Source organism: Gorilla gorilla, chromosome 6 (assembly GCF_029281585.2).
Source record: "Gorilla gorilla gorilla isolate KB3781 chromosome 6, NHGRI_mGorGor1-v2.1_pri, whole genome shotgun sequence".
In the NCBI taxonomy this organism is placed as follows: domain Eukaryota; kingdom Metazoa; phylum Chordata; class Mammalia; order Primates; family Hominidae; genus Gorilla; species Gorilla gorilla.
The window spans coordinates 51504791-51526538 of record NC_073230.2 but is presented as its reverse complement, the minus strand read 5'-3'; the positions used below and the strand labels follow the sequence as shown (position 1 = coordinate 51526538).

The following is a 21748-nucleotide window of genomic DNA, read 5'->3' as shown; positions in this document are numbered from 1 at the left end:
TGGCGTGCGCCTGTAATCCCAGCTACTCAGGAGGCTTGAGGTGGGAGAGCCCAGGAGATCAAGGCTGTACTGAGCTGTGATCATGCCATTGCACTCCAGCCTGTGTGACAGAGCGAGACCCTGTCTCAATAAAAATAAAAGAATGACTCCAGGAGTTTCAGTGTGAGCAACCTAAAGAATGAGGTTGCCATTTACTGATAGAGGGAAAGCTAAGAGAGAAGCAGGTTGGAGTAGGTTAAACCAGGCATGGGGTTTTGGACAATTTGAAATTTGGACAGTTAAGTTGCCTATTAGACAACTAGTTTTATGTGTTAAGTAGGCAGTTACATGTGAATCTGATGTTCAGGGGAGAGATGAAATCCAGAGATATAAATTTGGATGTCATCCCCATATAGATGCTATACTGAGTATTATGGTTTGAATGTTTGTGTTGCCTCCAAAATTCATGTTGAAACTTAATCCTTAATTCAACAATATTAAGAGATGGTGCCAATAGGAGGTGATTAGTTCACGAGGGCAGAGTCCTCATGAATGAGATCAGCAACTTTATAAAAAGGCTAAAGGAACTAGCTAGGCCCTTTTTTGCTCTTCTGCTCCTTTTCCTAGTGAGGACACAGCATTCGTCCCCGCTGGAGGATGCAGCAACAGGGTGCCATCTTGGAGCAGATGATGGTCCTCACCAGACACCGAACCTGCTTCAATTTGGACTTCTAGGCCACAGAACTATGAGAAATAAATTTCTGTTCTTTATAAATTACCCAGGCTTACATGTTTTGTTACAGCAACTCAAACAGCCTAAGTGAACTCATGAAAGGAATGAATGTAGATAGAAAAAAGAGGTCCAAAAAGAGATGGATGGAAAAAGAGAAGCCATAATGACTTTGGAAAACCAGGTGATTGTGGTATCCTGGAAACCAAATAAAGAAAATGTTTTAAGAAAGAGGGAGTGATGATCTGGGTCAGCTGCTACTGATAAGTGAGGTATAACGAAGATTGAAAATTGACTGTTGGATTTAGCAGTGTGGAGGTGACCTTAACAAAAGCTTTATATGAGTAGGCTTGGGAGAGAATAAAAGGAACAGAATTGGAGACAGTGAGTTTGAGAAATGAAGTAGGGTTGAGAGTTTTTGTTTTATTTTTAAGATAGAAAAAAATACATTTGAATCCAGTAGAGAGGAACAAATTCATGGATGAAAGGGGGAGAATTTCTGTAGCAGTCTCTGTTGAGTTGGCTAGAGGGAATGAGATCGGCATGAGTGGAAGCATCGGGCTTACTGGGATCTTGATCAGTTTCATTTATAGCAGGGGTTGGCAAACCCCAGCTCTGGAGCCAAATTCAGCCTGCTGCCTGTTTTTAAAATAAAGTTTTGTTGGAACATAACCTTGTGCATTTATTTAGGTATTGTCTGTGACTGCTTTCAAACTATGGCAGCAGAGTTGAGTAGTGCTACAGAGAAGCCTAAAATTTTTACTAGAAAGAGTTTGCCAACCCTTAGATTTACAGTAACTGAAGAAAAGATAGGATGAAATATGAGTGGGAGAGGGGAAGAAATAGGTATCAAATCTAGGGAATTGAACATTTTGAAGAAGGTAGTAAGACCCCTTTTCTGGTTTTGGTCAAACCACATAGAAAATCAGAACTTTGAATTTAGACTTGCAGTCTCGGTGCTTTTTCCTAAGGCGGGTTCTTGGAAGGGGCCCTAGTCTCAAACTGTAAGCTAACTATATAGTTATCTATTGGGGCTGTGTTATAAATTACCAATATCTTAGCTGCTTAAAACAACAAACATTTATTACCACAGTTCCTGTGGGTCAGCAGTGTGAAAGCGGCTTAGCTGGATGGTTCTGACTTAGAATCTCCCGTGAGGCTGCAATCAAAGTGTCAGCCAGGGCTGCAGACTTCTGAGACTTGGCTGGGTCTAGAGAGTCGGCTTCGTATCTTATTCATGGCTATTGGCAGGAGGCTTCAGTTCCTTGCCACATCAGCCTCTCCTTTGGACTAGTCATAATGTGGCTTCCCCTGTAGAAAGTAATGAGACAGAGTGCCCAGGACAGAAGCCTCAGCCTTTTATATCCTAATCTTTGGAAGTGACATGCCTTTACTTCTGTATCGTAGACAGTCCCCGACTTAGGATTTTTCAGCTTTACAATGGTGTACCATCATTATGTTTTTCACTTTCAACCCAGTATTCAATAAATTGTATGAGATAGTCAACAAACACTTTATTATAAAATAGGCTTTGTGTTAGTTGATTTTGCCCAACTGTAAGCTAATATAAGTCTTCTGAGCATGTTCAGGGTAGGCTAGGTGTATTAAATGCATTTTCGACTTATGATGTTTTCAACCTAACAGTGGTTTTGTTGGGATGTAACTCTATTGTATGTTAAGGAACATCTGTATATTTGTCACACAGACCGACCCTGGTACAACATAGAAGCCTACATAAGGGCGTGAATACTAGGATGTGTGGGGATTGTTGGAAGCCATCTTGGAGGCTCCTCACCACACTGATCCACTTGAGTGTCTGCAAAACTCCGTGTCATGTGACCGGTGTTTCTACAATTGCTGAAGCAGCTATTTGTGACAGTTTGATTATATTGGAGCCTAACCACAAATATTTTAAATATTTTTCCTTTTTCACTAAGCTTTTTTTTTTTTTCCTGATTACGAAAGTAACATTTGTGGTAGAAAACTGGAATACAGTTAGGCAGAAAGCCCTGGAAGTTAAACATTTTTCATATTCCCTTGTTCAGATTACTCTTAGTGAACTTTAATTTTGCTATCTAATTTTTTCATGTTTGTAGTAATACATATCTGTTCAAAATAAAGTTAATATATAAATACTGTTTGTAAGCAGCTTTTATTTTCTGAACGTTTTTCAGTGTTATTCAGTACTCAGTGTCATTTTTAAATGACTGTTTTATGGTTCATGGCTATCCATAATTTTTTACTATGATGAATAATGTTACAATAAATATTCTTATCACTAATTTTCTGTGGATAATCATGACACTGATAGCCATTGTCTCAGTCCATTTCCTGCTGCTAGAGCAAAGTACCACAGACTGGGTAATTAGTAAAGAATAGAAATTTCCTTTTCATATTCTGGAGGCTGGGAGGTTTAAGATCAAAGTATCAGCAGATTCAGTCTCTGGTTCCAAGATGGTCCCTTATTGCTGCATCCTCTAGGGAGGAGGAATGTGGTGTCCTCCTATGGCAGCAGAGCAAGAGAGGGTGAAAGGGCAAGGTGAAAAGTGATGAACCTGTCCTTTTATAAGGGCACCAGTCCCACCCATGAGGGTGGCCTCTTATGGTTTACTCACTTCTTCAAGGTCCCACATCTTAATACTGTGGCAATGGCAGTTACATTTCAACATGAGTTGGGACAAACATTCAAACTGTAATAGCCATTCCCCACCCCATATCAATTCTTACTAATAATTCACATACAAATTCACCAAAAGTAATAATTGTAGGTATGATATTTGCATTAGTTTTTAAACAGGACCATAGTAGGGCTTCTAGGATGAAGGTCCATTGGTTTTATTGGGTTCTCAAGGATGACTAGGATATTCAAATCCTCAGTTAATTTGCAAAAATTGTTCAGTTGCTGTAATCATAGGAGTAACATAAACCTGTTGGAGTGGATATAAGAATAAAGCAATTCTAATATTCCTCAGACTCCTAAACTTCATAATACCTGTATAAGGTAAGAAGCAAGAAAAGTTTTACAGAGGTTTGCTACTTTCTAGAGTGATTTTAGTAAATGCCTATCAGAGGATTTGAATTTCTTTGTAGTCAAATCTTGATGTAGTTGAATTAATTAATTTTATTATTATTATTATTATTTGAGATGGTCTGTTGCCCAGGCTGGAGTGCAGTGGTGCGATCTTGGCTCACTGCAACCTCCACCTCCCAGGTTAAAGCGATTCTCCTGCCTCAGCCTCCTGAGTAGCTGGGATTACAGGCATGCGCCACCATGCCTGGCTAATTTTTGTATTTTTAGTAGAGACGGGGTTTCACCATGTTGGTCAGGCTGGTCTCAAACTCCTGACCTTATCATCTGCCTGCGTCAGCCTCCCAAAGTGCTGAGATTACAGGCGTGAGCCACCACGCCCGGCCTATTATTATTGTTTTTTGAGATAGGGTCTTGCTCTGTCACCCAGGCTGAAGTGCAGTGGCACAATCATGGCTCACTGCAGCTTTGACTACCTGGCTTAAGCCATTCTCCTACCTCAGCCTTCTGAGAACTGAGACCACAGATGTGTGCCACCATGCCTGGCCAATTTTTAAAACATTTTTAGTAGAGATGAGATCTTGCTATGTTGCCCAGGCTGGTCTCAAACTCCTGAGCTCCTATAATCCTCCTACCTAGTTGTAATAATTTATTTAGAATAATTTATTTAGAATTTATTTATTTAGAATAATTATATGAAGTGTCACCTCAGCTCAGCAGAATTCTCCCTCACAATTCCATTTTATTTTTTAGGACCTTTTTGAACATTAGTCTTGTAGTAGCTTATAGCTTCTGAGACCAGCATTTAATTTGTTTGTAGTACATTGTACTTCCAGGTGATAAAACAGCGTTAAGCAGAGTTCCTATTCCTCCTGGGTGGATGTCTCAGAATTTTGCCAATACTGATGAACTGTTCTACAAAATCATTTTCTAGAGTTTAGGGTTTTTTTCCATCTGAATATGTACTAGTTATTTTCATATACTGTGCTAGATGCTGAGATTACAGAACTGAGAAAGACAGCTCTCAGCTCCCAATAATTAATTTAATGAGTAGCACTGATAGAAGTTATATCCAGAATACTGGGGAACAATGAAACAAGCCCATTGAAGGCTGGAGAGCAATTGGAAGGCAGAGGACACTTCACAGGGGGTTCTATTTGAACAACTTTCTTTACCTTTATGTACACAGTCACATCACCCTATCAGTAAAAATGTTTTAATTGAAAACATTTTTATTGAATTGTATGAATCAAGAACATAATTGCTTCTTTCACCATTGAATAATATGTTATCAAATATGCATTAAATTGGTCGTCTTAGAAATGGCTAAAATATGTATTTATAGAATAAGAAGGTATTTGAATTTAATCAGCTCAGTCTCCAATCCTCTTTCTTTATCTGTTTGAATTCTTTGATGGGGCTTACAGACAGTTTATTCCGATTTTTACAGTAATAAGTAATTGGAAAGATCTTGCTAGTGAGCCAAATCTGCCTCTTTTTGTCTTCTCCTCAGTAATTTTAGTTTTAAATTGTAAAAATTATCTCCCAGTCTGTGACTTATCCTTTCATTTTCTTAACCTTCAAAGACTGGAAGTTTTTTATTTTGATGCAGTCCAACTTATCAATTTGATAGATTTTGCATTTGACGTTGTATCTAGGAAATCATCGAATGCCTAACCCAAGGTCACATGCCTAACTCTATGCTTTCTTCTAGAACTTTTGTGGCTTTAGGTTTTACATTTAGAAACAATCCATTTTGAGTTAATTTTTTTGTATATGGTTTATATGTGAATCTAAATTTTTGTTTGTTTGTTTGTTTGTTTGTTTGAGGGAGGATCTTGCTCTGTCACCAAGGCTGGAGTGCAGTGGTGTGATCATGGCTCACTGCAGCCTCGCTTTCCCAGGCTCAAGCAGTTCTCCCACCTCAACCTCCCAAGCAGCTGGGGCTATAGGCGTGTGCCACACTGTACCCAGCTAATTTACTTTTTGTAGAGACTGTATCTCACTATGTTGCCCAGGCTGGTCGTGAACTCCTGAGCTCAAGCAATCCTCCTTCTTTGGCCTCCCAAAATGCTGGGATTATAATCATGAGCCACCACGCCCAACCTCTAAATTCTTTTTTGCAATTGTATTTTTGCATCTAATTGTTCTAGCATCATTGTTAAAAAAGTGATTCTTTCTTTACTGAATTGCCTTTTGCACCTTTGTCAGCAGATGCTGAAAACTACAAACCACTCAAGTGTCCATCAACAGGTGAATGAATAAACAAATTGTAAGATATCCATACCATGGAATACTACTCAGCAATAAAAGGAAATGAGCTATAGATACAAGCAACAGGGATAAATGTCAAAATTATGCTTACTGAAAGAAGCCAGATAAAAGAGTACATATTGTGTAATTCCTTTTATGTGAAACTGAAGAAAGTACTAACTAATCTATATTTACAGAAAGCAGATCAGTGTATGGAGGGGAGATGGAGGGAAAGGAAAGGGAGGGATTACAGTTGAACAGGCTTAAATATGTGCAGTTTGTCGTATGTTGTACCTCAATAAAGCTGCTCCAAATATAATTCTAAAATTTATATAGAATAACATAGTGGCTAGATAAGCTTTTGATAACCAAGGTTTTTCTTTTCCCATTTCTTAATTTTTTTTTCATACTGTAACTCCAGTTTATTGTTCTTCTTAAAAAGGTATGTAGATCTGAATATAGCATTTGGAAAATAATTGATTGTTGTAAAGTCACTTCAAGTATATCTTCTGTTTCTTTGAGTTATGTCATGCCAGTCCCTACAGAGTCTGTTAACCTTACTTGGTATCATTGTTTCACTTTGCTTATTATAATTTAACCCAAACTTCCCCAAATTTTCCACAATTATATTATTAATAGAAATTACAGAATACATCAGGATCAAGGCATATAAAGATTAAGGGGAGAGGAGTAAAAAAAGAAATGCGCAGGGGCAGAATTAAGGAATTTAGATTTTCACCTATGAGCAATGTGGAGTCTCTGAAGAATTTTAAGTAAGCTGAGTTAAACTAATTTCACTTTTTATTGTGATCAGCTGAACTTACATAAAAAAGCAGGCAGTATTTATCTAAGGGGATTTGCATCAGTCCCTTTGGTGTTTTAGTGAGTATATAGTTTTTTGTAGTGGCAGAGTCAAAACCCCTATTCTGATATCTTAAATTTATTCCCAAGCCTTGTACATTATAGTTGCATCCTGTCAAGTGAACTGTAACTAGCAATTCAAAATTCAGAGTTACTTGAATGTTCTTGTTTCTGAGTATTTCTTGGGTTTATGAGATTGACAACTCTATTTAGGCCAAAGTATTTAGTCTACTGGAATTAAGCAAATACAGGTCCCATCTATTCATGTTTGCTATTTCTCAATTTAAAATCCTATAGCATGTAAGAGCATTAGCATTTTATTTGTCTTTCTTTCAATCCTTTAGAGTTAAGACTCACTAATTTGGGATTAGTTATGACTCTATGATGCTACTACTGATTTTTGATAGGAACAAGAACCCAGGAAAGGAAAAAAAGGTAATTTATGAGCTGCAGCCAATTATCTGGCAACCAGAATGCCTTGTTGTTAAGAGTCTATAGTAACAAGTTTCTTTGTCTTCATACAGCACCTGTTACTGTGCAACAAGACCGTGTTTTTGAACACCTGGCATAACATGAAACTGTTAGGTTATATTGTGGCTAATCCTGAAGGAAGTTAGTTGAACTCTGGCTCATTTATTTAAACTCAGTCCTCCAGCATGACAGATTGGTGAATGTGGAAGTGGGTACCAGTTACTAAGTAAAACAAACATGCTCAGCCCATCTCTTGATCTGGACCCTGGATTTTGGGATAAAGTGAAGGGATGAGGGTAAGGGTTGTTCACTTCAAAAGTCATTGGGGAGTTTCCAGTGATGTCACATCTGACTACCCTGGCATGGATATATAGAATCTCTTGGATCATACCATCCTGGCTCTGTTCCAGTTTTGTTTGTTTGTTTGTTTTTGTGTTTTTTTGTTTGTTTGTTTTTGAGACAGAGTCTTGCTCGGTCACCCAGGCTGGAGTGCAGTGGTGTGATCTCGGCTCACTACAACCTGCACCTCCCGGGTTTAAGCGATTCTCCCGTTCAGTCTCCCAGGTAGCTGGGATTACAGGCACCTGCCATCATGCTCAGGTGATTTTTGTATTTTTGTAGTGACAGGGTTTCACCATGTTGGCCAGGCTGGTCTTGAACTGCTGACCTCAGGTGATCTGCCCACCTCGGCCTCCCAAGGTGCTGGGATTACAGGTATGAGCCACCACGCCCAGCCCAGTTCATTTTAACTCCACCACAACTCTCTGGAACTTCATGCCAGTGATGTAACTCTTATCGAACCCTTATTTCCTCATATAAAAAATGAAGGGTTTGGATTATTTTAAGGCTTCCTTCTGTGATTCTTCAATTTCATTATGTTTACTTTTAAAAATTGTTCAATGAAACTTCTAGGTAAACATAAAAGCAACTTGTTAAAAATTGTAAAATGGAAAGAAATAAACTAGTATACTGAAGGATATTGTATTGGAGACGGTCCCAGGAAAGCCCTACTTTCTGTGGGGTCTGGACCTTCTAAACATTATCTTTTTGGTCATTAACCTGTCCTCTATATTAATTGAGGCCTGTAAGCCTTAAGTGATAATGAAATGCAGCCAGACATGGTGGCTGACACCTGTAATCCCAGCACTTTGGAAGGCTGGGGCAGGAGGATTGCTTGAGCCCAGGAGTTAAAGATCAGCCTGGGCAACACAGCAAGAGCCTGTCTCCACAAAAAAAGAAAAAAAAAATTGTTAATGAAATGCTACAATTCTGCTTCCAACCACTAGTTTGAATGTAGGTGCATGTGTTTAGTATTTCAATTTTAAATATGATTGTCTTTTAATGATAGTTTTAAAAGACTGGAGGTTTACTTGTGCATGGGCCTGATGCCCAGCCTGTGTGATACTAGTTCATTCCTGATGAGCCATGACTGTACCCACTAAGTCCCTTAAAGAGAGGGTACTCTTCCTCCTACTTCTCTTTCTTTGAGTTAAGAGTATTAATAGCACATGCATTCTAGTCCACATTCTTGATGTTAAGACATGTTGGAAATGACTGAGGAGCGTTGTCCCTTTCTTGAGCACACGACAGTTGCTAAATGCAGGGCTTGTCTTAAATTAATGTTCTCTGGTGTCTTCTATTACCATCTCACTCCATCATTAACCCCAGTGGTCTTCATCCCAGACATAACAGTGGTTTGCACTGTGGCATCCATGACTTTGCTCCTTTTTCTCCTTCAGCCGCCTCTCCGACCCTCTCACCTCCCCATACAAAGTCTGGGTATATTTTTGCCCATTTCTTGCCTAGTGTTATCAATACTTTGAACAACTAGTATAAAGAACTTAGTAAAGAGCACTGGTGCAAAGTAGTATGTTCAGTCTGTTGGATATTTTTATCCCCTAGCCACTTTCTATTAGATAAACCATAGGAAACTGCTGTTTTTGTATGTATATATATATATATAATGTTTGCAGTTTTATATGGTTTCACTTTATAAATATACACAGTGATGATTTTTAACCAGAGATATGAACTACAGTTACCTAGGCAGTTTTTTACAAAATATATATATACACACACACTGTCTGCATCCTTGACCAGTGAATTAGGATCTTCATGGATGGTTCCAGAGTAAATGCATTTTTTAAAAACCTGATTCTGAATCATACTCCTGGTTAAAAACACCTGTAAGCGAATCTTCCCTCTAGGCTATTTTTAGTTTTTTTATTTTAATTTTTTTTAGAGATGGAGTCTTACCATGTTGCCCAGGCTGGCCTCAAAATCCTGGGATCAAGCAATCCTCCCACCCTAGCCTCCTGAGTAGCTGGAACTACAGGCGTGCACGACCGAGCCTGCCTCAAGCAGACTGCATACAGATGCGTATGTTTTTGGTGTAATCAGTTGTCTGATATGAACTGAAACTTTTAAGTCTATGACTTCATAAATTACTATTATTTAAAATTTTAAGATATGGACCGGGTGTGATGGCTCATACCTGTAATTCCTGCGCTTTGGGAGGCCGAGGCAGGCAGATCACTTGAGCCCAGGAGTTCCAGACCAGCCTGGGGCAAAATGGCAGAACCCCTCTAGAAAAAAACACAGCGAAAAAATTAGTCAGGTATGGTGGTTCTGCTGTGGTGGGGATGAAATGGGCTGAGGCAGGAGGATTGCTTGACCCCAGGAGGTCAAGGCTGCAGTGAGCTGAGATTGCATTGCACCACTACCCCTCAGCCTGGGCAAGTGAGAGAGACTCTGTCTCAAAAATAAAAAATAAATATGATCAAATCTTAAATTTAGATTTTTCAGTACTCTTAGGAAGAAAAATATAAGTGCTACAAGATGTTTTATGATTTTCAGGGAATTGTCAAGTCTTTTTTTTTCCCCCTAGTTTGTAACTTCACATTATGTTTTGTATAACTTCAACTTAAGATTTTGTACTTTTCAAATACACTTTTATCTTTCACGAAAAGGAGTTAACAGTAGTGAGCAGGCTGTAGTTGGTTATTAACTTAATTATGACTCACAATGCAGCTTACCCTACATGATTCATAATTTTATCGTAGCCAAGAGAAAATGGAGTTTCTTTGAACAGCATCTGTCTCCCTTCACTGCTGGTAATTTGTGTGTTATGCTATTATTATTAATCACTGTTTTTGGAATCTCTGGGTAAATAGGCTCTAAATAAGCCCAAAAATATGAGCAAAAGTTGTCTGTTAATTCATTGGCCACTGCAGAAAGGAGTACTAAAGCCCAGAAAAGAGTTCTGAGCTTCCTTCTATCTCTCACTAGCGTGTTCTCTCTAATTTGCATTCCTTAAAAATGAGTTGCACTTGCTTTAGTGGCATGTATATTTTTTAAAAATACAGATAAGTTTAGTGTGGCTCCTGTATAAAAATGACTCTCAAAAAATAGTAATAAAAGGAACATGCTCTCCAAGGGAGCTATGTGCAGCTCTTGGCCCTTGGATGCCTGTGGCTGGGAGTCTGAATGTGTCTGCCCATGGCCCCCTCTTTAAAAAAAATTTTTTTTTAATTAAAAACAATTTAAGGCCAGGCACAGTGGCTCACGACTGTAATCCCAGCACTTTGGGAGGCCCAGGCAGGCGGATCACAAAGTCAGGAGTTCAAGACCAGCCTGGCCAATATGGTGAAACCCCACCTCTACTTAAAAGTACAAAAATTAGCCGGGTGTGGTGGTGTGCACCTGTAGTCCCAGCTAGTTGGGAGGCTGAGGCGAGAGAATTGCTTGAACCCGGGAGGCAGAGGTTGCAGTGAGCCAAGATCACAGCACTGAACTCCAGCTGGGGCAACAGAGACTCCATCTCAAAAAAAAAAAAAAAAAAATTGTAAAATGACTCCCACTTGTGATCCATTTCTTTAGAAATACATAACACTTATAAGAGGCAGTCTCTAGTGCTTAACTCACAAGAATTCTTATCAAGAAAGAATATTGAATTTTATCCAATGCTTATTTCTTTTCTGTCTCTCTTTTTTTAATGAATTTGCCTTCTCTGCATAACTTTTTCTTTTCACTTGCATTGATTATATTGATTTTCTTACTGGGGCCATTCATGTGATTGTATTTTTATGCTTACTATTAATCTAATATTGCATTTTTGGAATACAGTTGACCCTTGAACAACACAGGTTTGAACCACAATAGTTTACTTACGCAGATTTTTTCAATAAATATATTGGAAATTTTTTTACAGATTTACAACAATTTGAAAAAACTTGCAGGTGAGCTGTATAACCTAGAAATATTGAAAACAAGATAGGTATATCATGAATGCATTAAATATATGCAGATACTAGTTTATTATTTACTATCATGTACACAAATCTTATAAAAAGTTAAAATTTATCAAAATACATGCATACTATATTAGTCTGTTTTCATGCTGCTGACATGAAAGACATAACCAAGAGTGAGTAATTTATAAAGAAAAAGAGGTTTAATGGACTCAAACTTTTCCTGTGGCTGGAGAGACCTCACAATCATGGCAGAAGGTGAAAGGCATGTCTTACATGGTGGCAGACGAGAGAATGAGAGAGCCGAGCTAAAAGGGAAACTCCTTATGAAACAATCAGATCTCATGAGACTTATTCACTACCAAAAGAATAGTGTGGGGGAAACTGCCCCCATGATTCAGTTATCTCCCAGCGGGTCCCTACCACAATACCTGGGAATCATGGGAGCTACAATTCAAGTTGAGATTTGGGTGGGGACACAACCAAACCCATGTCATTCTGCCCCTGGCCCCTCCCAAATCTCATGTCCTCACATTTCAAAACCAATCATGCCTTCCCAACAGTCCCTCAAAGTCTTAACTCATTTCAGCATTAACTCAAAAGTCCACAGTTCAAAGTCACATCTAGACAAGGCAAGTCCCTTCAGCCTATGAGTCTGTAAAATCAAAAGCAAGTTAGTTAGTTCCTGGATACAATGAGGATGCAGGCATTGGGTAAATGCACCCATTCCAAATGGGAGAAATTGGCCAAAACAAAGGGGCCAAAGGCCCTATGCAAGTCCAAAATCCAGCAGGGCGGTCAAATCCAAGCTCCAAAATGATCTCCTTTGACTCCATGTCTCACATCCAGGTCACTCTGATGCAAGAGGTGGGTTCCCATGGTCTTGGGCAGCTCTGCTTCTGTGGCTTTGCCAGGTACAGCCTCCCTTCTGGCTGCTTTCATGAACTGATGTTGAGTGTCTGTGGCTTTTCCAGACTCATGGTGCAAGCTGTCAGTGGATTTACCATTCTAGGGTCTGGAGGACAGTGGCCCTCTTCTCACAGCTCCACTAGACAGTGTCCCAGTGGGGACTTTGTTGGGGGGCTTCAACCCCACATTTCCCTTCTGCACTGCCTTAGCAGAAGTTCTCCATGAGGGCCCTGCCCCTGCCTGGACATCCAGGCGTTTCTATACATCCTCTGAAATTTAGGCAGAGGTTCCCAAACCTCAGTTCTTGACTTCTGTGCACTCACAGGCTCAACACCACGTGGAAGCAGCTGCCAAGGCTTGGAGCTTGCACCTTCTGAAACCACAACCCGACCTGTACCCTGGCCCCTTTTAGTCATAGCTGGAGTGGCTGGGAGGTAGGGCACCAAGTCCCTAGGCTACACACAGCATGGGTGGGGGGGCCCTTAGCCCAGCTTATGAAACCATTTTTTCCTCCTATGCCTCAGTCCTGTGATGGGAGAGGCTGCCGCAAAGGTCTCTGACATGCCCTGGAGACATTTTCCCCATTGTCTTGGTGATTAACATTCGGCTCCGGAGACATTTTCCCCATTGTCTTGGTGATTAACATTCGGCTCCGCAGATTTCTGCAGACGGCTTGAATTACTCCTCAGAAAATTGGCTTTTTTTTCCTATTGCATTGTCAGGCTGCAAATTTGTCAGACTTCTATGCTGTTTCCCTTTTAAAACTGAATGCTTTTAACAGCACCAAAGTCACCTTTTCAGTGCTTTGCTGCTTAGAAATTTCTTCCACCAGATGCCCTAAATCATCGCCATCAAGTTTAGAGTTCCACAGATCTCTAGTTCAGGGGCAAAATTCTCAGTCTCTTTGCTAAAACATAGCAAGAGTCACCTTTACTCCAATTCCCAACAAGTTCCTCATCTCCATCTGAGACCACCTCAGCCTGGATTTCATTGTCTATATATCATTATCAGCATTTGAGTCCAAGCCATTCAACAAGTCTGTAGGAAGTTCCAGACTTTCCCACATTTTTCTGTCTTCTTTGGAGCCCTCCAAACTGTTCCAATCTCTGCCCATTACCCAGTTCCAAAGTCGCTTCCACATTTTTGGGTATCTTTATGACAGCACCCCACTCTACCAGTACCAGTTTCCTGTATTGGTCTGTTTTCATGCTGCTGATAAAGACACATCCAAGACTGGGTAATTTATAAAGAAAAAGAGGTCTAACAGACTCTCAGTTTCCTGTGGCTGGAAAGGCCTCACAATCATGGCAGAAGGTAAAAGGCACATTTTACATGGTGGCAGATGAGAGAGTGAGAGAGCCAAGCTAAGTGAGACTTATTCACTACCATAAGAATAGTGTGGGGGAAACTGCCCCCATGATTCAGTTGTCTCCCACTGAGTCCCTCCCACAACATGTAGGAATCATGGGAGCTACAATTCAAGATGAGATTGGGTGGGGACACAACCAAATCATATCACATACAAACACAACTATATGTGGTGCCATTTGCAGTCAAGAGAAATGTAAACCAATGTAAAGATTCAGTATTAAATTATAACTGCATAAAATTAACTGTAGTGCATATGATACTACTGTAATAATTTTATAACTACCTCCTGTTGCTATTATTGAGCTCAAATGTTGCAAATACCTACTTCAAATGCCATGTGACACTAATTATCTCTGTGTGAGCAGTTCATCTCTCCAGTAAATGTAGTGTTTGTACAACACTGTAAACTTTAAATAACACCGTGGGACCCATAAGAAATGTTACTAGTGATGCTGGAAGTGCTCCCAAGAAGCAGAGAAAAGTCAACATTACAAGAAACAAGTTTAATTGCCTGATATGTACCATAGATTGAGGTCTTCAGCTGTGATTGCCCATCATTTCAAGATGAATGAATCCAGAGTAAGGGACATTGTAGAAAAAAAAAAAAAGGAAAAATATATGAAGCCTTCACTGCAGCTACAGCAGCAGGCACAGAAGCTTTGCATTTGTTGCAAAATACATTTTTATCATATTGAAAATTCAGCTTTTATGAGGGTGCAGGGTTGCTGTAAGAAAGGCATACCTTTCCAATCTGTCCCTGGGTCTAACGAAAAAAAGCCATAGCTGTAGACTCCAATGTGATTCCAGAAAAAGCAAAGTCATTATATGACAACTTAAAGCAAAAGGAAGGTGAAGGATCTAAAGCTGGAGAATTTAATGCCAGCAAAGGATGGTTTGATAATTTTAGAAAGAGGTTTGGCTTTTTAAATGTCAAGATAACATGAGAAGCAGCTACTGCCAACCAAGAGGCAGCAGGTGAATTCCCAGAAGCCATTAAGAAAAACATTGAGGAGAAAGGATATCTGCTTGAACAGATTTTTAATGCAGACAAAATTGCCCCATTCTGGAAAAAATTTTAAAAGCCACAAGGAACTTCTGTTGGTAGGGAAGAAAAGCAAGCACCAGGATTTAAGGCAGGAAGGAATAGGCTAACTACTATTTTGTGCAAGTGCAGTCGGGTTTATGATCAGGGCTGCCCTTATCTGTAAAGCTGCTAATCCCCAAGTCTTGAAAGGAAGAGATAAACACCAGCTGCCAGTCTTTAGGTTGTTGTACAACAAGAAGGCATGGACAACAAGAACCCTTTTTCTGGATTGCTTTCATCAATGCTTTGTCCCTGAAGTCAGAAAGTACCTTGCCAGTAAAGGATTGGTTTTTAAAGTTCTTTTGATATTGGATAATGCCCCTGGCCACCCCAAACCCTATGAGGTCGAAACTGAAGGCACTGAAGTGGTCTACTTGCCACCAAACACAACGTCTCTGAATTCAGCTTCTAGATTGGGGGTCGTAAGGACCTGGAAGGCTCATTACACATAGCACTCTATTGGAGGACCCCAATAGAGGAACATCATGAAAGCCTAGAAGGCTCACACCATTGAAGATACCATCATTGTTATAGAAAAAGCTGTGAAAGCCATTAAGCCCCAAACAATAAATTCCTGCTGGAGAAAACTGTGTCCGAATGTTGTGTATGACTTCACAAGATTTATGACATAGCCAGTCAAGGAAATCTTGAAAGAGTTTGTGGATGTGCCAAAAAAAAAAAAAGTGGGAGGGGGAACAAAAGTCTGCTTGATAGAGATCAATGCTTCTGAACTGGTGCCGGGTGATGAGAAAGGAGTCCTAGAAGAAGCAAACCCATAAAACAAAGTGACGTTAGATAATCTAGCAGAAGGGTTCTTATTATTCAAGACTGCTTTTGACTTCGTTTACAACATAGACTCTTCTGTGATACAAACACTAAAACTAAAGCAAATGGTGGAAGAAGGATTGGTACCACATAGAAACATTTTTAGAAAAATGAAAAAGCGAAAAAGTCTAATTACAGTGCATTTCTTTAGCTACAATGAGTGTGCCTGCTTTTTCTGCCTCCTTTCCACCTCCTCCACCTCTTTTTCCTCTGCTACCCCTGAGACAGCAGGACCAATCCTTCCTCTTCCTCCTCCTCTTCAGCCTACTCAACATGAAAATGATGAGAATGAAGACCTTTATGATGATCCACTTTCACTTAATGACTAGTAAGTGTATTTTTCCTTCCTTAAAATTTTCTTAACATTATCTTTTCTCTAGCTTACTTTATTGTCAGAATACAGTATATAATACATATAACATATGTGTTAATCAACTATTATGTTATTGGTAAGGCTTCCAGTCAAATAAGCATTTGTAGTTAAGTTTTGGGGGAGTCAAAAGTTGGATTTTCGACTGCACACAGTGGGGTTGGAGGAGTTGGTTCAGTACCCCAATCCATGTGTTATCCAAGAGTCGACTGTATAACACACTATACAGTAATGGATTATTTGTGTGCTGAGAGGTAAATTTCAGGTGTTGGTATTTTATGGAATTTCTCTGTTCATAAATGAGATTGCAATGTAGTTGTTTTTTTTTTTGGTGTGATTATTGCTATTTTATACCACTGACCTTATAAAATGATTTGGGTAGCTTTTCTGTGCCACCCATGAGAATTATCTTTTTATGTTTAAGAGAAATTGCCTCTAACCTTTGTGTAAGGTCATTCTTACTAGTTTCTTCCATAGTGGTGATAAAGTTTAGTTGGCAAACACTTAGGATGTGAATTTTTTTTTTTAATCCTGGCTTCACATCAATAGTGTGTCCTAGGGCACATTTTTAAAGCTTGATATGGCTCAATTTTCTCACCTATAAAATGTGAATGATAGGTCTAAAGTTGTTTGAGGGTTTCATGAGATAATTAAGTACGTAGTTGAAAAAGTGTCTGACACAGAATAAGCACTCAACAAATAGGAAGATATTAATTTTTCCCCAAGGTTTTTGTCCTATCCAGTTATTTGGATTTTTTAATCTCCCTTTTTTCTCTTTCTTTTTCCTGCTTTCCTTGGAATTTTTCTCTTAGCTTGCTGAACTTTGTGACTGGTTGACTACTTTGTTTAAGATAGTCCTAGAAGAGAGTAAAAATTCAAAAAAAAATGTATACTGGGTGTCAGGGCCACAAAGGTGACTTTTTCTGACTTTACTCTCTAAGTTATATATAATGAATATATGTTACTTTTATAGTCATGAAAAGACACTGAGGGTAGGAGGAGCTCAAGTCCCACCTGTGCCTGTGTGTGTTGGGAGGTGATGAACTCAAATGGTAGGGTTAGGCGTATTCAACAGCATTCAAGATCACCCGTGGAAGGGAGTCTGTGCTAAACAGATTTGTGATGGAGAATGTAACTGATAATAGTTGTCATTAAACATAGTTTCGGGTAATGTATTTTATATTCAGTGCCAAAGGGATTCTTTAAATTTAAAAAGTGACATTCGCAATGCCTTACTTATACAGGAAGGATCTTAACAGTACATACTAAGAGGTTAACCTGACTGGATGGATGTGGGGTGCCACATATACAAGTCAGAATTTAAGAGATTACTACTTTATATTTTCTTTCTTTCTTCTTAGCTGCTCGCTGTTACTCCTTAAAAAGAATTGGCTATTCACCTGCAGTTCCACAAAGTAAGAATTCAGCAGGTGGTCTGTAAAAGAGCTGTAGTAAAGGTTAATTGGCACAAAGGGAATCTTTGTTGCTATAGAGTCAGTCTTTAGCTTTACATTCCTGGTTTGTAAAAATAATGTCAATGCTTAATTTTCAAGGCTTTGATCAATACATCTTCTTATAAATTTTGAGTTTTAGCCAGCTTGTCCCAATGCTGAAGAAAAAAAACATTTTTGGGGAAAAAAATCACTTCAGTACTTCTCTGTAGCAGTTCAGACCATTAGCTTTCCTTTCTCTTCTCTCCTATTTCTGCCTCACTCCCACTCTTTTTGATGCCAGGTCTTGCCCCATCTTAAACTTTTGTGTTTATTTATGATTCTTTGGTCATCCATATCAGAAAACTGATTTACTCTTGAAGTTGGTATTGAAAAATAGTATTCTTTAAAACTCAGGCTAATTTTAATTGAATGTCTTGGAATTTTTTTTATACTTTCTAAATTTGAAATATTTTGGGGTTCCAAATCAAGTCAACTCAGGATTTTAACTCAAGTTCATGGTAATGAAAGCCAGTAGACTAAATATATGTGTCTACCTCCTCTTATCCCCAACTCCCTGTGAAAAGACAGGAAAAAGAATTTACAGACAGAAATTTGTAATTCTGTAATAGCACTGAGAATGAGAACAGATGGAGTGACCATCAGCAAAGCAGAGACTTTCTAGGTTGTAGAAGACAGAAGACAGATGGTGCTGATTGTTGAAGCAGGGCGAAGGAAGGGCTACCCAGCATTCCCGTGAGGGAGGCCTGTAAGGGGAATCTCTTCTTCCCCACTGAGTCCTGAAGAGACTTTAAGCAATGAGTCAATAGGAACAGAGGGCAGAAGAGATGATAGGTCTTGCTATTAATTAAAGGAATATATGTGAAAAGCTAGCTTGATACCCTTCCCACACAACCAGCCCATACAAAGATTGCAGCAACATCTGTTCCGTGCTAATTTTGGAAATCTACTTCGAAAAACATTTCTTTTTGAACTCACAGCCTGGGAGGACTAGGAGTTCTAATGAACATGTTAACAACCCAGGGTAAACTCTATTTTTTTGATATTTGGAGAAGGAGCCAATCTGTCAACCTGTTTCTTGCCCATGAACCTAAAGTGAAACTTTAAATACCCAGTGAATTTAAAGTGTCTTCCTGATCTGTTGTGAGAAGCAGATCTACCCAACAACGGAGGAAACTTACTATAGTGGACTGGGAGAGCAAGATAAAAGAAAGTCTAGCCAATGGTGACATGAAATTACACAAAATGTGATAGAAGATATTATTGCCAGATGAGTAAAGGATGAGAACTAGCAATTCACAAAATAAATACTACATAGAAAAAGTATCCACCCTCTTTAAGAAATCAGAGATATAATTAGAAATAACAATGAGATATTTTTCACAGTATACAAGTAGCAGGTTTTTTAAAAGAATACACAATGCCAGTAGGGATACTAGCAATACTAGCATAGTTACTGTGCTAAAGTACAGCACTTTAAGAAAGCATTTGGACAATGTGCATGATAAACCTTAAACAGTCAATTTATTAATTTTCCATTTCTTAGATTCTATCTCATGGAAAGTACTTTAAATGTAGAAATAGGGGGTCATCCATTATAATTTTGAAGAATTCAAAACAGCTCTAATGTCTTATATTATGGTTTATGGTAAGTAAATTGCTTTGTGTCTACAGGATGATACATTACATAGCCATTAAAAATTACAGCTATGAAGTCAGTAAAACAACATAAGGCTGGGCGCAGTGACTCATGCCTGTAATCCCAGCACTTTGGGAGGCTGAGGTGGGTGGATCACCTGAGGTCGGGAGTTGAGACCAGCTTGACCAACGTGGAGAAACCCCATCTCTACTAAAAATACAAAAATCAGCTGGGCATGGTGGTGCATGCCTGTAATCCCAGCTACTCGGGAAGCTGAGGCAGGAGATCACTTGAACCCAGGAGGTAGAGATTGTGGTGAGCCGAGATCGCACCGTTGCACTCCAGCCTGAGCAACAAGAGCAAAATTCCATCTCCAAAAAAAAGAAAAGAAAAGATAAAGTAAGGCCAGGCGCAGTGGCTCACGCCTGTAATTCTAGCACTTTGGGAGGCCAAGGCGGGCGGATCATGAGGTCAAGAGATCGAGACCATCCAGGCCGACATGGTGAAACCCCATCTCTACTAAAAATACAAAAATTAGCTGGGCATGGTGGCAGTTGCCTGTAGTCCCAGCTACTCAGGAGGCTGAGGCAGGAGAATCGCTTGAACCCGGGAGGCAGAGGTTGCAGTGAACCGAGATCGCACCACTGCACTCCAGCCTAGCGACAGAGCAAGATTCTGTCTGAATAAATAAATAAATAAAATAAAAATACAAGTGGGACGTAAGTGGTAAGGAATGCAAAAGGCAAAATGATGTGTAAGAATTTAATACATCCTTTCCCTCCCCCTCTTGCTCCATCTCTGTACTTGATTTTAAGATCTTTGAAGTCAAGGATCTTGACTTGCTCACCTATGAACCTATCCCCCACCCTCTCCCAATGCCTAGCATGGTACCTGACTCAATAAATACATGTTGGTGCAGAATATAGTCATAGGAAAAAGAAAAAGGAAATCCAGAAGCATACCAAAAGATCAGAGAAGCAGCTATACAAAGAGAGCCAACTTACAGATGAAACGTGTGTTAAAGAGTGGGATTTAACAGATGTCTTCATGTAAACCAGAGGCTATGCTTAGATTTTTCTTTTAAAATATTTCATTTGTGGGCCAGGCACGGTGGCTTATGCCTATAATATCAGCACTTTGGGAAGCCAAGGTGAGAAGTTCACTTGAGGCCAGGAGTTCAAGACCAGCCTGAGCAACATAGTGAGACCCTGTCTGTACAAAAAAAATAGAAAAAAATTAACCAGGCATGCCTGTAGTCCCAACTACTCAGGAGGCTGAGGCAGGAGGATTGCTTGAGCCCAGGAGTTTAGGGCTGTAGTGAGGTATAATAGCACCACTGCACTCCAGCCTGGGTGATAGACCGAGACTCTGTCTCTTTAAAAAAAAAAAAAAAAAAAAGCCTGCTAGTAAACTTTCTGTCACTATTCTAATACATGGTTTGATGTAAGTCTTAATCAGTTAAGCAAGTGCCCTACTCATTTTTAAACTGGATCATTCAGGCATGGTTAATTCAGTTATTTTTTCTGGCTGCATTTTTTAAAATTAACAAAGCTCTCATAGACAATATCAAGTTCATAAATATATCAATAACAGAAACTCAAACTACCAGGCTATATATATGCTTAATTTGTAGTAGCTCATACATAGAACCTAAAGCAGGTATAAATTACGTAAATTATACTTTTAAAGATTAGATCTATTAAACATCTAAGCCTGCATTATTATTATTTTTGTAGAGACAGGGTCTTGCTGTCTTGCCTAGGCCAAAGTACAGTTGTGCAATCTTAGCTCATTGCAGCCTCAAATTCCTGAGCTTAAGTGATCTTCTCACCTCAGCCTCCTGAGTAGCTAGGACTACGGGCGTGTGCCACCACATCCAGGTAATTTTTATTATTTTTTGTAGAGACAAAGTCTCACTGTGTTGCCCAGGCTGGTCTCAAACACCTGGTCTCAAGTGATCCTCCCACCTCAGCCTCCCAAAATGCTGGGATTACAGGTGTTAGCCACCATGCTCAGCTGAACATTAGTTCTTTATTCAATTTTGTAAGCTGTTAAATTCAGTAAATAAAAACGTATGTATTTAATTTCCAAATATGTAATACATTCATATGGATCAAAATTCAAAAGGTGATGTATCCTTCCAGAATTAGCATAGGAATATGGAAGCACACATATATCTTTGCAATTAATTATTAATGCTTTTCTAAACTATATCTTATTTTGAAAACACAGGGGTTTAAAAACAAATATTAAAATATAAATAGCAGTTTATGAGTCTTTTATTTCCTTTTCCACCTTTCAGGTTCTACCCTGTTACTTATTTCTCAATATTGCTGAAAACATTCAGGTCATAGTCTAGTAGCAAAACCACTGGGTCTGGGGTAAGAAAACTGCTTATTCTTAAGCTACTCTCAGATTTTTCTTATTAAATATTTTGATCTTTTAATAGATCAATATTGATTTCCATCATTTCCTTACAGTAACTCTTCTCTCCCCTCCTACTCCCACCTGGTCCCACAGAAGCTGC

At 39.2% G+C, this 21748-nt stretch overlaps 1 protein-coding gene across 2 annotated transcripts in view; it reads left to right on the top strand.

The window, feature by feature from the left end:
• The window catches only part of RALA (RAS like proto-oncogene A), an 88467-nt gene that overhangs the window by 30887 nt on the left and 35832 nt on the right, over positions 1-21748 (top strand). The window contains exon 2 of one of the 2 annotated variants that reach the window (XM_063708519.1): positions 16025-16089. The exons of the other annotated variant lie outside the window; for it this stretch is intronic. The gene's annotated coding sequence lies outside the window, so the exon portion shown is untranslated. The remainder of the gene's footprint in view (positions 1-16024; positions 16090-21748) is intronic. 2 annotated transcript variants of the gene reach the window in all.